General features: G+C 35.1%; 1 protein-coding gene and 1 long non-coding RNA gene across 8 annotated transcripts in view; one reads left to right on the forward strand and one right to left on the reverse strand.

The window, feature by feature from the left end:
- Nucleotides 1–18890, forward strand: part of birc6.L (baculoviral IAP repeat containing 6 L homeolog) — a 161676-nt gene that overhangs the window by 117784 nt on the left and 25002 nt on the right. The window lies entirely within an intron of this gene.
- LOC108716680 lies at nt 456–6971 on the reverse strand. The gene is made up of 2 exons (XR_001935724.2): nt 5945–6971; nt 456–4336 (listed from the first exon to the last, which is right to left on the reverse strand). It is a non-coding gene; the product is annotated as an uncharacterized LOC108716680 (long non-coding RNA).

The raw sequence follows: 18890 nt of genomic DNA on the forward strand, positions 1-18890 counted from the left end.
AAACTTCCATGTCTTCTGCATGCCATTTAATAAGCAGACTGTCATGCCTTAATGCCTCATGGTCGTTTCATTTCTCCATAGCTACGTTTAAACCCCCTCCAACCATTCTTTAAATTGTCATTTTGCTTCAAATTTAGGATTAAGCCTACTAACTACTACTCACAGTCTGCCCCTTAAAGCTGGCAGAGGCAAACTGTATCTTAAACATTATTCCATCATTGAATAAACAGTATCATAATTACATTTTTTCATGGTATTTTTTTTATTTATTTTATTATGAAAGTGAGCTACATTTCGTATAAATTTTCGTACATGCAATCCACTTTCAATGGCTGTCTCAGTGACATTGTTCCTGTAACCGTATCCCCTGCCTTGGATTTCTATTTATTTTGGCACTTAACATACATTTTTGTAAACATGTTAATTCAAACTGTAAAGAAAAGCATACACTGGAATTCAGTTTAGAAGATTATTTTATTCATTTTATAGTATAATTCATTGTATAGTATAATAAACAACACAGCTTGTGTCCTGTACCCACAGGCAAATCTGTAGACGCTCTGTTAAGTAGAATGGCATTTTAATAATGACCAAAGTGTTCTGGGTTTGGCAATGTTCGTTTACTGCTTTTCACTCCAACATAACTATGACAAATCGACAAATTTGAAAACTATATTCATTTGGTTCCCATCTCATTTGGTAAGGTTTATTCCTTACCATTCAGTCTCTCTGGACAGATTAGGCTCTATTACACTAAAATGCTATAGTAAACTGAGAAAGGAGTCTGTTGTTTTTTTTAAAAAATTATATAAAAATTTGCAAATGTGCAGAAAAGAGGCTTTGCAGGCAGGCCAAAAATGTGTTTTGTCTCTACCATCTTATAAGGTATTGAGATGCAAGGTGTGTAAACCTTTTACACAGTATGCATTTATATAATATGGATTATTAGTGGCTTATTCACTTTTTATTTTTTATAAATGCTATGGTAGGCACAGTATACATGTAATGTGGCAAAGTAGCAAGAAATATATTTAATGTCAATTATTACTCTGCCCAGTGATTTAAGACATCATGTTTTGCTTGCTGGGCTTTCTGCTTTGTATCCTAACAATATAAATGGTAAAGGATACAACTGTTGTGTACTGTAGTTTCACAAAGTTCCAACAAAATATTTGATAGCATTACTATTGTTGTATACTCATTCTTATGTAAATCCTATATTTGCATAATCTATTTTTTCCCTATTATTTCTGTTTATAATACTGGGTCTCCTCAATTTTATAATAGAATGTAGTGGGGCATTACTTACATCCAAGATGGGGAAACATACAAAGTCTCCCAGCACTCTTTTTCTCACTTTTAACATATTTTACACGTTTTTTGTCATTTTAATCATTATTTTCCTCTACATACAATTTTTTTTACCAACCCACAGTAGGCTTCTAAGGTACAGCCTATTTATTTTGAACATCAGTTTTGAGGGAATGATTAAACCATTCACTATAATGGCAAAATCCCTTCACTAGTATTGTATATTAATAATGGTGTGAGGATTCTAAAGTTTTTCCTTTTTGTAAAGTGTAAGTAAATGCACGATGACCAGTTTACTCAAACTGAGTATGTGTTGTATCCTACAATTGTTTAGCATTCTTTGCAATGTACAGGAAGCCTCCATGTGAATACACCTACACAGATTAAATGTAACGCTTCACCTTCAATCACACTAGCCTTTTAAATTAGACCCAGCAAAGTACAGAGATGCTATGGTAATTGTAAAAGAAATAATCACATTGTTCTGTTAAACAGCATACTTAACCCCCCAAATAATTTAGTTGTCTTTAATGTTTTAATTTCTGGTCATTAAATGGTAAGAAACCACATACTGGTTATATAAACATACTGGCAACATTCATATCTTAAATTGTATTATTAAGCAATTATGATATCATTCTGAGGGTGATTATTTTACACTTTGCAGAATGTGAAATTTTACTAAATATAAAGTTTCTACTGGGCACTTGGTGTATATTTTTTCCTTGGATAATTGGATCAATTGTCATAAACTTTTGATTTTTAAAAGAACAAAGTTTTACAAACACTTTAAAATGTTAGGGCGTATGCCTTTTCCCCCTAAATTTCATATGAACAGATTTATTGTGGGTTAAGCTCAAGAGGAGGGATTTGATAATGATTAACACTCATTTAAAACTAGTTTCAGTAGCTGTGTTTCTCTCCCAAAATGGCAAATTTCAAATTTTGCTGTTTAAAATTTCACATGGATTTAAGATAGAATTATTTTTCTATAAATGTACAAAGAACCTTTTTTCAGCTTAAATAAATGCAGGATGTTATAAAATCACATTTTACATTTTAAAGCTTTAGGTTTTTGCAGGGATTGCGGTTCTGCAGACTCTGTTTTACCAAAATGTTCAGATGAACATATGTTGTTCAGCTTTACACAAGTACATTTGATATCAATGATAAGTCTTCTGTGGCCAATGGCCGTTTCTATGGCTTCTTGTTTGTGGCTGTGTTTGAAATGCTTTAGGACATCATAAAGAGTAGATCACTTTTATAAAAGAATCAAGAATTTCAATATGGGTGAGATTAACTGAAGGCAGAGAGCTTTTTTTTATGTTTCTGCTCAGCGTCAATTAAGTACTACTGCCATGACAGTAAATAAGTAAATATGATCCATCATTACAATTATTTAACTGCCTGCAGAGAAATATTTATTATATGGGCTTACATATAAAGTACCAGCTTCTCCAACCATGTTATACAAACCTTGCAATACACTCTGTATTGTATTATTATAATGTTTTGCTGTATTTTATAAACTATGCCCAAAACAAGCGACATAAACTCAACTGGGACTATCAATGCGTTTGTTTTGTAATGTACATTAATAGGTTAACGTTAACTATATAATGAATGTTGTGAAAATGCTTATATGTACAGCACAAAAAAGCTACAAATTTAGCAGTAAATGCAAAGATCTAAATGAGGTCCTAAGTAACTAAAGCATATATTGATTTTTAGGTTAGTGAAACTGGTTCTTTAATATTAATTATTGACAATACCTCAAGATCAACCATGGCCTAAGCTTTTCTACTCTTCTTGTGAGATTGGTAACTTCTCTAGATACCTGTAAACATTTTATTTTTCTGCTGAAACAGGAATGTTTTTAGATTGCCCAGCTTACGAATAGCCTCAACGCCAATTTTGCTTACTCTAGCCAAAGCAGCCAGTTCAGAATTGTACAAAAGTCTAAATTGTACCGGCAATAGCATAGGAAACCTTAGAGCCTCCAGCTAACAGCCTGGGAATGATGGGGTTTGTTTTTCAACAGTAGCTGGAGAGTTACATTTTGCCTAGCCATGACATATGGGCTGGCTCCTGAGCATCATATTGTATAATCTAAAATCTAGTTAATGGCTTTCAAGACACCTGCCCACCCAACCATTTATTACTGTGAAGTATAAAAATGTTAGAACCATATGATAAAATGATTTCTTCTCTCATTCACAGTAGGTAAAGCAGAGTGGTCTGTGTGAAAATGTAATAAGGTGCTTTTTAGGAGAAAAAAAAAAAGTAATCGGGTAAAGAATATATTGAAAAGGATTATTATCCATCCTTAGATGTACCAGAACAGATGGAAGTAGTAGTAGTAGTAGTAGTAGTAGTAGTAGTAGTAGTAGTAATAAAGTATTTTATGGAGTATAAGTGAAGGATAAAAGTTGTTTTCCTTTTTCTACAAATGGTCGGCTGAGCAAAGTTCTATTATATACAGATGGATGCTGAATGACCATTTCCTGTATCTTGTATATAATATGGCAGTAACAGAGCCCTCTCAGGCATTTTATGTTTAAATGACTTCTCAGTTGCAATACTGCACTGACTCTCTGTATCAGTGGCACCAGTTTGGTGTTGCACATCTTGCTTTACGTGGTCATATAATCCTATCTGCAGTGACGGATGCATGTAATTACCCATAATCCATCTAGGCACTTAGCACTGGAATGTATTGGATAGCATATCGAGCGACCCTCTTGAAATGTCTTCTCAGTTCCTGCCATCTTTTCAGTTGGTACCATTTCACCCCCACCTGTTAGACGCTCAGTACTGCAATAAACCATCAGAGGGTGGTGTAGATGTACACAAAAATTATGACAAACAGATTTAAAACTGTTCCTACAATTCCCAACATAGCCAAAATGGACTCTTCTTTTTCCTCTTTCTCCTCTTGTCTCTTCACTTCTGCTGCTACTGCTGCTGACATAGCAGATGTAATCATTTTCCCCAGAAATGTCTTCAGTACTCCTCCAAAGGCTGTCTAGAAAAAAAAAGCAATGGAATAATATAGATAGATTTACTTCTAAAATGACTTTGCAAACATTCACTGAAAATATTACATCATTATAAGTCTACGTTCTACTTGCTCTGTGCTTTATATATTACATTTTGGTAGGCAAGAAAACTAGGTAAATTCTGCAATGCATGTTTAAGTGTTTGTATACCAGTAATGTTTAAACCTAAATTTTGCACATACTCCCTGCAATTCCTATCTAATCAGGCAAAGCTGATACAAAATGATAGGTGCATTATTACTGGATATTCATAGAAGTGTCCCTGGAAGCTAAAGGTGGAAACAGGTTAATGGGGTACTGCAGGTCCCCTATAAGTAGCACAATGTTGAAATCTGTGTGTGTTGCGTTAGATTAGATAGATAGATAGATAGGTAGATAGGTAACCCTTTATCAAGAAAGCTCCAAATTATGGAATGGCCTTCTCCCATAAACTCCATTTTATCCATAGATTCCAAATTTTTTGAAATTTCCCTTTTTCTCTGTAATAATAAAACAATAGCTTGTACTTGATCCAAACGAAGATATAATTAATCCTTATTGGAGTCAAACCCAGCCTATTGGGTTTATTTAATGTTTACATTAATTGCTCATAGACTTAAGGTATGAAGATCCAAATTACAGAAAGATCCACTATTCAGAAAACCCCAGGTCCTGAGCATTCTGGATAACAGGTCCCATACCTGTATATATATATATTTATAGATATGTAGATATATATAGAAAATGTATGTGTGTTTATATGCAACCATACACTCATTTTAAAGTTTAGAAGTATAAAAATGCACTACCATTGTCATTTAATGCTACAGACGCAGCTATTGACGAGCTGCTACGTTGGTTGTTTAACATCCATTTCTGTGCACTTGGAATACAATTTCCCACTAACCCTTGTCAATGCTTGAAAGGTGTTTTTGTTATTTAGGGTCAGGATTAGATTTTATTTTATAAAATGATCAATGAATGCTGATAAAATGCTTGAGTAATACATATTTACAAATACACACAGCCCTCTACAAGTAATGGTTTTCCATGTGTTCCTCAGACATGTATATAATATGAGAGGGGTTTCTTCTGCTCTGGTAGATCAGCCCTAGATGAACTCCTTTACTTCTCCTGCCATGTTCACTGCCACCCAAACACTTTTGTACACATGTGCTGGTCAATTGAAGGAATTAGGGCAGCACATGTTCCATCTTTGCTGAAAGACACCATTTTTGTGCTTCATCTGTGATGGGATTAATAAGCATTCTTATTCATAATTTTGAAATAATTAATCTGGTTCTGCGCTTGTTCCTAGTATCCTAGTATCCTATGTTGTGTTACAGAACCTGCTTCAGGGTTAAAGTGGCATTGCTAAATCCTTTAAGCCGGCAAGTACACATGTAGCTGTCTAACAGAACATTTATGCTTTGTGCCTGTTCCTTTTGTCTCCATGCTGAGGTCGAAGCAGTGTAGTTTCATTTACTAAAATGGTGTCTGTGTTTCATTGTAATGGAATGATGCTTTTTACAGCCCGATCATCCATAGCATGCAGAATTACATATAGTGATTTATTCGACTAAATATTTCCTTACCCTACTGTGCATCAGGAGTACGGTGGCATCAGGCATACTTCTTTGTCCCTCACAGAATGGAAAACCAACCTTTTTTGTCTTCCACTTAAGCTGCTCTGCAAACAGAAGGGACAGATGTCACTCGTACACATACACAATTTCTTTTCGTCGTTCCCCTTTAATAAGATGATGCTTAGAGCCAAAAAATTTGAGGATCCTTATTGTATCAATAATCCAATGAACTGAGGCGGCGTGAAAAAGATGCTACTCATTATTGATCCACAGAAAGGGAACAGCTTTCCAAGAGGCTTGTCCTCCGTTTAGAATCCAAGTTGTATTATCCCTTTGTTCCCTTTGTTTAACAGGTAGCGCCTGTTGTGTTATTGTGTTTTCCTTCCACGGTCTACAAGGGATTTGTCATTGGCCTGAGGGGAATCCCTTCACCAGATGACCCTTAAAATAAAGCAGTAAATTGCCCTTTCTTAAGAAATGCATCATTCGTGGGAATGTTTCATCTCTGGAAGCTAAAGCCACTGCTCTCTCTGAAAAATGTACACTTGGGATTTGTAAGTCAACTGAGCAGTGGCAGGGTTTTCCAGCGCCAGGTGTAGTTCACACTTAAGCAGGCATCTCTGACAAATAATTCCTAGGAATCCTTCTGCACATTGAGTAATTCAGCAGCCAGCTCCACCAGATGAACAGAGTGGTCGTGCTTGGAGTTGCATTACTGTAGCGAGCTGTGACATTGATTAAACACGCACCTTTCACTTGCAGAGTATAGGAGCTACAATCTGCCCTCCCAGACAGCCAGTTGCATAAGAATGCGCAGCAGCAGCAACATTGTCAGGCCAGGCACATTTGAATCCTGCAACTATCCCAGAGTAGCCTGTGCACATAGCACGGGGGGGGGGAGTTAACCCTTGTCCTGGCTTCTCAGAAGAAAGGCTGTGTGACAAATGGTGACATTAGGGCGCTGGAGCTGAAATGCTCCTTCTACCTTTCTGTTTTTCCCATTCTCAGTTTTGACAGACACATATTGTTTTTTGGTTAGATGCTGCCTCCTTTATAGTCACTCCTCGCAAGCACACCACCCAAATCAGATGGTTCACACTATGTGCGTCATCAAGCTGTAACCATTGTTGATGGCTAGAGGGTAATGTCCCTCAAGCATGTTTATGGAAAGCAATTATTAAAGCTAACCTTCTGAAAATTAGAAAACGTACCTCATACGTGTGCATTTATGTATGTACGTGAATGGTTTTTTTTTGTTTGTTTTTTTAGTGTGCATGCATCCATCCCATGTTTTGTACTGCCCAGCAATGTTATTACATGAAATTCTGATCAACCTGTCATATCTGTTCATATCTCTAGATTTCCTGATAAAATATCACATTTCAATTCCATATTACCAAATGGCTTTAATATATTCTGCCAAACGAAATGCAGATGCACACCTGGTCCCTCTTTCAACGTCCAATATATTCTGCACATACATGTTGCTCAGTTATGTTTTAACTAGACTGTACGTGTAGCATTTAGACACCCCAAATTGCAGTTTCGATTTTCAGCATAAAAAGTTGTCCCCTAGACCTTTTTGCTGTATAACAAAAAGTTATCATTCTATATGAAATCTGCCTATCTATTTAAAGATATAAATAAAATGGATGCCACAGAGGTAGGTTCTTAGGTGTTTGGAAAAATCTCCCCTTTTAATACCTTGTGTAATCACTAATACTAAAACAAGATCATTCTAGCAAGCATATCTAATTTGCATCTTTTGAATTGTTACTGTTATGCAACCCTGCATCCACGAAACCGCCTCCAGCTGGACAGCCCTGGTCTAGAAGAAACAAAAATACCTTTGCCTTATTTACTATGCAAAATTACCTTGGTTACGGCAATTTTGTTAGACAAGGAACACCCTATTCACTGATGATTGGCAAAATGTTAGGTACCCCACAGTGAATAAAATTGCCAGCTTTGTTCCCAGGGCTAGATAAGCTGGCTCCAGTGCAGTTTTTCCCCAACTGGAGCACTGCTCAGGGAGCAAACTTAGCGATTCAATTAATGGGAGGTACCTAACATTTTGGTACCTCCAAGTGAAAGGTTCTAAAATACTTTTTTGCATTTAGTACATTTAAAAACTTTAGGACCCATCCATGGAGCACTTGCAACTGTGGTGCAAGCTGGTTTCTGTACCTATAGTGCCAAATAGTTGCCTTTGCATAACAGACATGTGCTTAAACTTTTTTCTTTTCTTTTTTAAATAATATTTAAGTTTCTCCAAAAACCTTGCTATAAACAACCAGGTTTTTCATTTTGGCTGGCTGCTTTCCCAGGCTGCTCAGCACTGTACGTTGTAGGATGCCAGCAGCTAGACAGACTTGACAGACTTAAAATTGCTCAGGTTGCCTTTCCAAGCAAATTTGCAGCTTATATTTTTTTTTTTTTAAGTTTCAGAGCTATTTTAGTTTTTAACTGCCAAGATAATGAATGTTGTAACAACCTCGCCACCTGCTGGTCAGTTCCTGTAACTGTACAGTCAGAGATCATATACCTTCAGAAGGAAAACAGAGACGTTTTCTGATTTTTCTCTGCTCAGGAAAGAGATCAGAAGCCCTTTCCCTATCAAAAATATATTTTTGACTGTACAGAAAGTTGCCAGAAAAAACTCAGCAAGTAAAAGCTGTGGAGTTTCCATAGAAGTAAATTTTCAGGGAATGTATCTGTTTATTTTCCCAGTGTATTAAACATTTGAGATTTTCAGCCTCAAATGAAAAGGAATGGAACAACGTCATTCTCTTGTGTGCAAGTTATTTGCTTTGGAAAAAAAAAAGTATCTGCATATATTCAGTTACATTTTTATTTCTTAAGTAACTTAGTTGGTAGGTTGATTCTAATGTATCAATGTTGTAAGATGATACTCCCAGGAAAATAGGTTTGTTAGTTGCTGTCGAATTGTATTTTGCAATGTACTTTATCAAGAATGCAGGCTTCAAACATTTGAAGAACATTGAAACCCATTTTTAATGTATTCCTTTTGCATTCAGTTAATACAGTAATTTGGTACAGTGTCACATTATTCATTGATATACAAAGTAATTTTGCCTACTTGTCCTGGTCACAGGCAGAAAAGCGTTTTTTCCCCAGGAGAGCAATGGATGTAACAAGAAACACATATTGACTCATACAGAGATCGTCATCATTTATTAGTTATGTCAATACGTCCTGAAAAATATATGTCTTATTCATTAAAACTTGAAGTGCACTACAGTGCTACATGCATTAACTCATGCCGCTACAGGCCCGCACTGTCGTTTCAGTGTGTTCTTTAAGGTTTGATCATTTTGCTACCAAATTGCTTTTGCTAGGTTTTTCCACATGTGCACTGGCCCACAGCTAAATAAACTGTTTAGGCTCTATGTGATAGGTGTCCATTGTGCACAATCTTGGAAGAAGAAAAACTATAGGATATTAACGGGAACAAATACACCCTTTATAGAAAGGAAACCCAACCATTTTGTTATATGATGTGCTGCATCTTTAAAACCTTACACATTTTTCCGAGCACTTCTACTTTATGCACCCTATTGCACTTTATTTTTATTTGTAAATGCAACCCTAATTACTAGATACAGTGGTGTGAAAAACTATTTGCCCCCTTCCTGATTTCTTATTCTTTTACATGTTTGTCACACTTAAATGTTTCTGCTCATCAAAAACCCGTTAACTATTAGTCAAAGATAACATAATTGAACACAAAATGCAGTTTTTAAATGAAGGTTTACGTTATTAAGGGAGAAAAAAAACTCCAAATCTACATGGGCCTGTGTGAAAAAGTGATTGCCCCCCTTGTTAAAAAATAACTTAACTGTGGTTTATCACACCTGAGTTCAATTTCAAAGGTTATAAAGCCATTTCTAAAGCTTTGGGACTCCAGCGAACCACAGTGAGAGCCATTATCCACAAATGGCAAAAACATGGAACAGTGGTGAACCTTCCCAGGAGTGGCCAGCCGACCAAAATTACCCCAAGAGCGCAGAGACAACTCATCCGAGAGGCCACAAAAGACCCCAGGACAACATCTAAAGAACTGCAGGCCTCACTTGCCTCAATTAAGGTCAGTGTTCACGACTCCACCATAAGAAAGAGACTGGGCAAAAACGGCCTGCATGGCAGATTTCCAAGGCGCAAACCACTTTTAAGCAAAAAGAACATTAAGGCTCGTCTCAATTTTGCTAAAAAACATCTCAATGATTGCCAAGACTTTTGGGAAAATACCTTGTGGACCGACGAGACAAAAGTTGAACTTTTTGGAAGGTGCGCGTCCCGTTACATCTGGCGTAAAAGTAACACAGCATTTCAGAAAAAGAACATCATACCAACAGTAAAATATGGTGGTGGTAGTGTGATGGTCTGGGGTTTTTTTTGCTGCTTCAGGACCTGGAAGACTTGCTGTGATAGATTGAACCATGAATTCTAATGTCTACCAAAAAATCCTGAAGGAGAATGTCCGGCCATCTGTTCGTCAACTCAAGCTGAATCGATCTTGAGTGCTGCAGCAGGACAATGACCCAAAACACACCAGCAAATCCACCTCTGAATGGCTGAAGAAAAACAAAATGAAGACTTTGGAGTGGCCTAGTCAAAGTCCTGACCTGAATCCTATTGAGATGTTGTGGCATGACCTTAAAAAGGCGGTTCATGCTAGAAAACCCTCAAATAAAGCTGAATTACAACAATTCTGCAAAGATGAGTGGGCCAAAATTCCTCCAGAGCGCTGTAAAAGACTCGTTGCAAGTTATCGCAAACGCTTGATTGCAGTTATTGCTTCTAAGGGTGGCCCAACCAGTTATTAGGTTCAGGGGGCAATTACTTTTTCACACAGGTTTGGATTTCTTTTCTCCCTAAATAATAAAAACCCTAATTTAAAAACTGCATTTTGTGTTTACTTGTGTTATCTTTGACTAATAGTTAAATGTGTTTGATGATCAGAAACATTTTGTGTGACAAACATGCAAAAGAATAAGAAATCAGGAAGGGGGCAAATAGTTTTTCACACCACTGTAACTAATTATTGGGAGGCTGGAGGTTTAATTTTTAGATTCTCAATATGACAAAATGTATTGGACTAGACAAATTAGCATACATTTTACAAAGGGGAATGTAATATTTTGTAGCACTTACGTCACCTAATTATTCACTTAACATACACTTGAACTAAATATCATTCCTAGAAGACAAGACTAGAGCTTGTTTTTAGTAAGGAAATAGGATAAAGCCCTACTTCATTCTCTGGAAATGGAGGGAAAATATGATATATATTAAATTATATAATATATGTAATTATTTAACACCATTAATTTACACCATCTCAGACCTGAGATCGAAAAAGAACTGTAAGGAGCAGAAGGGTCAATTGTAAATTCTAATTTTCGAGTTAGATTTTTGGTGAAAACGCACAAATTCAAGTTGGGAACAATCCAAATTCGAATTTGAGATTTATCATACCTTCCCCCGGGAACAATTCGAATTAGACTATTCGCCACCTAAAATCTGTTGAGGTCATGTCAAAATCAATGGCAGAGGTCCAGTGAGCCATTTGAAGATGTTAATAGCCTTCCTGACATTCAAGTTTTTTTCAGAGAAAAAACACAATCGAGTTTAGTCAAATTCGATCTGAATTCGAATCGAGTTTTCGGGTCGTTAATATTCAATCAAGTTTTAGACATTCAAGTTTTTTTTCTTAAATAAGATACAATTCAAATTTCAATCTAATTCGCGTTCATTTGAATTAAAACTAAATCGCTAAGACAAGCAGCTGACAATAGACTTTTATTTATTGCTGACAAAGCAATGCTAGGCTGCTCTATGGGAAGGAAGGATCTAACTTTCACGTTGTCTAAACTAAAAACCGCTAGAAAGAGTATTTTGAAAACCTAAAAAAGCTTTGATAATCGAGGAAAATGAAAAATATATTACATGGGCAAGTATAAACAGTCACACACTATAGCACCTACAAATAGGGGGCGTGGGCTACAAAAGATGCAGAAAGGGGTGACAAAACTTTCATCATTAAAAATTATTATATTTAGGGGCAGAGTGAATGTTCGAAATTCGAAGTTTTTGAAATTCAAAGTACATTTTTGGGTACTTCGACCATCGAATAGGCTATATTCGACCATTCAACTTCGATTAGAAAGTTTCGAAGTAAAAATCGTTTGACTATTCGACCATTCGATAATCGAAGTACTGTCTCTTTAAAAGAAATTTCACTTCATACTTCGACAAATTAAAGCAGCCAAAGTGCAATGTTAGCCTATGGGGCCCTTCCGCAGCACTTTTCTAAGGTGTTTTTTTTGTTTGTTTGTTTTTTTGGTCGAAAAAAATCCTTCGATCGATTGCTAAAAATAAATCGAATCTTTCGAACTGCAGTATTGCCAAATTTGTTGAAAAAAACTTCGAATTTGATATTCGAAGTTTTTTAATTCGTTGGTCGAATTTGGATGTTTTTTGTACTTCGAAATTCGACCCTTAGTAAATCTGCCCCTTAATGTTAAGGTTGTTATCACACTGGGTGTCTAAATTGTGTAGTAAGTTTCCCAAAATGTGCAAATTGTGTCACTATGCAATGAGGTACACAGGTATGGCATCACAGTATTTGTTCTTAACCTTGCTTTCTGGATCTTCTACATGGCATTGAACTGAAGGACATACTGACACCAAGGAGATTCTAGTCTATTTATAAGATAGTCTTGCAACTCCAACTACACAATTAATCTGCCTGATTTGCAAGTCGTACATTAATACATCTTCTATGCATCAATCTTACATGTATTTATGGCAGTATTACATTTTATAAAACTACATGTTATCTGTATTTATCATTCACACATGCTATGCATAGAGACTCTTGAAAAATATAAGTGCAATTGATCTTAACATAGTAATCAGTCAAAATGGACTACTAAACTTATCTGTGTGAGGTACAGATTAATGAAAAATATGTGCATACTCATTGTCTAGCTCAGGTGTATAGAATGCATAAAACCTTATGTAGCCAGTTGCTCAGTTGAGCAATCTCTTAAAGCAGATCTTCTCCACTCAAAACTTCATAATGACAAAAGTGTAATTCTGCTCAGCTTTCCAATATACATTAATAACAAATTTACAATGGTTATAGTTACTTGCAAGTGTAGTTGCCATTAAAAGCATCCATGTAGCTTTTTATATTCTCTGCATTACTGGATCTGATAAAATGTAGCAGAAGCAGTAGATTAACAGACTTGTAGTAGGCCCAAATTCTGTTGCAAGTTCTCCCTGTATATGTGTAAGTTTCCTCCCTCACTCATACAGGTACATTACGTTTTTTATTCACTATTCTTAAATCCCAGTGTGCCTAATTCTTATAACAAAATTTGGGATCAGCCAAAGTCAGATTACCCTCAAATATCACGTTTCCTAAAAAAACACAAATGGCCTGACTTGCTTTTTCCCTACATAGTAAATAGCCGACATAACTAAAAATGAACTGGTTCCTGATAAAATTGCAACAAGAAAAAATCCGATGGCACACAGGGCTGCAGGAAATCTTCCAATTTTTATTTCAAAGCGGAGTGCAAATGCATATAAATTTAGCAAACATGTCCCTAAACGGCAACCAGTATATTGCTAAAGGGTTGTCTATCTGGATATAAATAAAGATGCAGATTTGTTCTAGTCAGTTTTTGAAATTTGGATACTGCAGTTGGATAGCATATTCACAATAACATGTAGAAAGTTTTATAGGAACAGATATTGTTTGTAAATTTAATTCCCAGGGATCACTACCGTTAAGATTTTGCACTACATAAAGCTTGGTTACAAGGGTTCATAATTGCACTATGTAAAATTACATGTAATTGTTGCAAAATGATATTAGGGACTGTCCGTGGAAAGCAGGGTAATTCGCAACTATGTTCAATTTGACAGTATAAAAGGGATTCTGTTTCTGGAATCTCTCACATGTAGAAAAAAAGAGTGCATGTGCCGTCACCAAACACTGCCCTAATGATCATTTTGGGGCTAATGAAAATTCACAAAAATTGTCACTCAACAGACCACATAACATAACAGTACCAACCATACTGTTTAATATTCTGCAGACTACATTCTCAGTGTCATAGAAACAGCCCCTACTTGCCCTTAATCTCATGCTTAGAAATGACTGTAATATATATATATATATATATATATATATATATATATATATATATATATATATATATTCCTAAAGTACTACAAAGATATGCAACACTGTACACTCTTACAATATGCACAAGTACACACGGTGGACTAGTATAATAAATACAGTATGAATACACAGTGATTAAGTGCTATGTAGTATGATGCACATTAGGAAGAGGGTCCATATCCTGAAGAGCTTACAATCTAAGTATTATATATTTCTTATTCAGCTAATTCTTCTGCTATCGTCTGCTATCTTCTGGCTATCATTTTTATAGAGCCAGCAAGTTATTCCATGGTTTACAATAATATACAACATCAGGTAATGGATTTATACAACAATAGGAGGGCTATGGAAAAGTCTGAACCCAGCTCATCTATAAGATAAGCACTGAATAAATAAAGATGGAAAATTCAACATGAAATTATATTTAGCCCTTAAATGAAACTGTATTGTGTACAGACCTTTAAAGGTCTACAATTAAAAATTCCTTGTGTGTATGAATGTTTGTATATAGTACAGTTATAAAACATTTTGAAGTCATGTTGAAGTTCATTATTATTATTATTATTATTATTATTATAATAATAATCAGGTTTTTAGATGTGATGAAAGGTCATTGGGAAACCATGTTTATATATGTAACAAAGGACCCACCACTGTATACTGTAAGGATATATTAAGGCATTGAGGAGCTTAATTTTCATATATAGGAACAACATATATAGGAACGAATCAAGGCCTTATATCATATGTTAGGTGCAGTGATACAAATCATTAACGTAAAAATGACTTGGCGTAATTCTGCACAAAGTTGCTTACAAATGTGGCTCTATGACATACACAAGCAAACAAAAGCAATGGTCAGTTTAATAAGAAACTATTTTGCATGTCCATCTGTATTTAAACATAAAATGTTATTCTATGAATTTGAAAAATGTGCTTAGCTTGAGTGTTGGAACAGAAATTAGGACCACATCAGTGAAAGCAGATTAAATGTATTCAACCAGCAGTTGGCCCAACAGGATCAACATTATAGATTAGCAGGTTAAAGATAATATATAAACATTAGTAAGTAATTGTCAGTGTTTCCATCGTCTCTGTTTCCCATTATATAACTGGCTGGAGATGTTCAGAGAAAACCAAAAATTTATGTATAGGGATTAGCTAACCTGTAAGGGGCAGATTTATCAAGGGTCGAATTGAAAATTCTAATTTTTGCTTTTTTTATGGTCAAAAATGTCAAATTCTACTAGTGAGTTATTCAAATTAAATTTGAGTTTTTCCAAAAATCAAATTAGATTTTCGAGATTTATCGTACTCTGACCCTTTAAGAACTCAAATCTGACTATTTTCCACTTTAAACCTGGAGAATTGCTGTTTAAATCAATAGTAGACTTCCAAGGATAAATTTGGAGTTGTTTGCTGTGAAATTGAATCAGGTTTTTAAAATTAAAATCGAATTTAAGTTTTTTGGTCGATCCTATTCACCCGAGTTTCAGAAATTAGATTTCTATAATACAGAATAAAATAGTTGGATGCACTAGACATGCACTGGTAAACACTGAAGGGAAAAAGTAGTGGCTGGAGAGTTTAAAAAGCAGCAGAGGATAAAACGTGTGCAACTGACATGGGATTCCGAATCATACAAAACTGTATTTATATGTTTGGAAAGGTGCAGTGATAAGGACTGGGAAAGCCTGCAGTGCTGAATTATTTAGCAACGGTGGGAAGAAGTGCAGAAACCTTGGGAAAATGTGCCACCTGAACTATCTGATGTGTGTGTGTGTGTGTGTAGCTGCCGGGCATGATTTAAATATTTAAAGCCTGGCTAATACTTAATATAATGTATTTCAATTTGACAGTGCTGTCATGATTGCTGTACAAATTATTCACCACATATTGAACAGTATGAGGCACATTTATCACAAGTGTGAGTTTTTAAAAATTCCCCTAAACTCCCATAAATTCGAAATTTGACCAATATAAAATTAATAAAATCAAATTTTTAAAACTTGGATCAATTGAATCGACCTGAAAAATCGAAACGAATTTGATTTGAATGAAAAAACTCGATTCAAGTTTTTTCTCAGGAAAAAAACTTGAATGTCAGGAAGGCTGCAAACAACACCAAATTGATCCCTGGACCGAATAGCCGAATTCGAGTTCTTAATTGGCCATGATAATTGGGAGAATGATAAATCTTGAAAAATCGAATTTGAAATTTGAAAAAACTCAAATTGAATTTGAATAACTCCCTAGTCGAATGACCATAAAAAAAAAAAATTTGACCATAAAAAAATTTGAAAATTCTTATTCAAATTTTCAATTCATGTGTCATATTTTAATTATTGTTACCTGTAACTATGATAAAAAAAAAGCCTAGTATGGCATAGTTCTAATAGCTTGCCAGCTTCTTTTGTTTCTCAGTCAATAACATATGTTCATATTTTGATTGCATAGTCAGACAATACCCACCTCTGTGCTCCCTTGTAGCTTGTGTCACTGATGGCCACTCATTTGTCCTGAAATACTGTACCAACTTGCAAAGCACTTAACAATTTTGCACCACTTTACATCACCCCATTAATTACAAAGTACCCAGACATAACTTAGATAGAATATAGAAACATATTGGTTTCTATTAGATTTAAGAAACCAATATTATCCTACAGTGCCATATATTTAATAACCGTGAAATCCATAATCCAGAAGTGTTTTCCATTTCTACATTCCATAAGTAAATTTGAGACTGCTTTCCACCTTTCTCGAACTTGTATTTTAGTTTTGTAGTTCCATAATTAATTAAAGAATTGTATGCGATAGTTGTTTCTAACCTATGGTTTAATTGTGTACTATAGCGGCTATACCTTTTCTCCTAGGCTCCTTTCTATTGGAAATGCCCCTGCTGTGCTTTCCTATTGCACATTTTAATGTTAATGAATTCCTTTAAATTAACACTGCAACTTTGTTTATGTAGTTTAGTGAATTTATTCTGGTTGAAGTATCATTATAAAACGTAATATTTTAAAAATAAAAAAAAAACATTCAATATACCGATTTGATCATTAAAATATAACCAAGAAATCCAGGGCAGTTATGTATTGTATTTTATGGCAGTGGTAGAAACATTTTTTGTGTGGTTTAAATGTAACCAGATTGCTGTCCTTATCCAATTAAGCTGTATTCAAAATGTTAAACGGTTTGGAAAAAGAAGTTAGTGCTGCTCAATATTATCCATTTAATGGGCCATTAAGTTTGGTTCTCCTTTCTTCATATATCCTAAAACATTGCGGTTGTGGGAATGAAACAAGCTTCCCTGTAGCATTTGGAAACAAATAAGCTGTGTACCACCTATTACATACATACATACATACATACATACATGGGCTTTCCGGATAATAGAGCTTTCCGTTATTTGGATAATCATACCTTAAGTCTACTATTAAAACATGGAAACATTAAATAAACCCAATAGGCTGGGTTTGCCTTCAATTAAGATTAATTATATCTTAGTTATCAAGTACAAGGTACTGTTTTATTATTATAGATTAAAAAGAAATTATTTTCTCTATAATAACTTAAGGGAGCTTGTATCAACAGAGCTCTCGGTGACCCCCAATTACTGGAGAGTACCTAATGTAGTACGGGACTTTAACATTAACAGAAATTCACTTAATTTACACTTTTGTGCGTCTGACAATAGGATATGGCCAAGCCATATTATTAACAATGCCTCTCCATTCAGAAGCAAGCAACTGTTGGCAGGGGGTCGACCAACTATCAGGCAGGGTGGAAAGGGAACAGAGGAATGTAAACAGCACAGAAAGAGGGACAAAAAGATTTGCCGCGCTGTGAATTTTTTTTTTTGACCACCATCATTTTGTGCATACACCCATTATTACCAAGTTCATTTTACAAAATTTGGCAGGTTTATGAAAGTTTGAACACATTTCTGTGTTTTTTTATGTGTTAATACGGGTTTGTTAATGAAGGTGAATTGCCCTTTAAGCTGCAAGTCCGTTTCTAAAAGTTACAATATAAGATAATCAAAGAATTGTTTCTTTGATTATCTTATATTGTAACAAATATATTGAAGTGTAAATATAAAATGGAGTCTATGGGAGATGGCCTTTCCGTAATTCGGAGCCTTCTTGATAATGGGTTTTCGGATAACGGATCCTATACCTGTACCATTTCACAAGAATGCTAGCAGGAAGGATTATAGCAATTTGAGACTTGTATTCCTTGTTTATGTACAGTTACTTGGAAAAGTGATGAAGGCACTAAAACTAATTTAGGACTCGTTGACTATAAGTGATAGGCTAACAGTAGCTAAAACTGTGTGTAACAAAATACAAAACAATGTCAATGGGGTGGTCGCCTTCAAATTCACTTTTAATATGTTATAGAATGGGCAATTCTAAGCAACTTTTCAATTGGATGTCATTATATATTTTATAGTTTTTATTAATTATTTTCCGCCTTCTGACTCCTTCCAGTATTCAAATGGGGTCACAGACCCCATCTAAAAAAAACAAATGATCTCTATGGCTACAAATGTATTGTTATGGCTACTTTTTATTGCTCATCTTTCTATTTAGGCCTCTCCTATTCATATTCACACATTACAAGTCCACGAGAATCCTGAAATCAATGCTTTTTCAATGCTTGAATTCTTTACTGGTAAAAAAAAAAAAAAAATGAACAACATTTTTAACAGACATACCCCTACATGTC

The sequence above is a fragment of the Xenopus laevis genome, chromosome 5L, assembly GCF_017654675.1.
Source record: "Xenopus laevis strain J_2021 chromosome 5L, Xenopus_laevis_v10.1, whole genome shotgun sequence".
NCBI lineage: Eukaryota > Metazoa > Chordata > Amphibia > Anura > Pipidae > Xenopus > Xenopus laevis.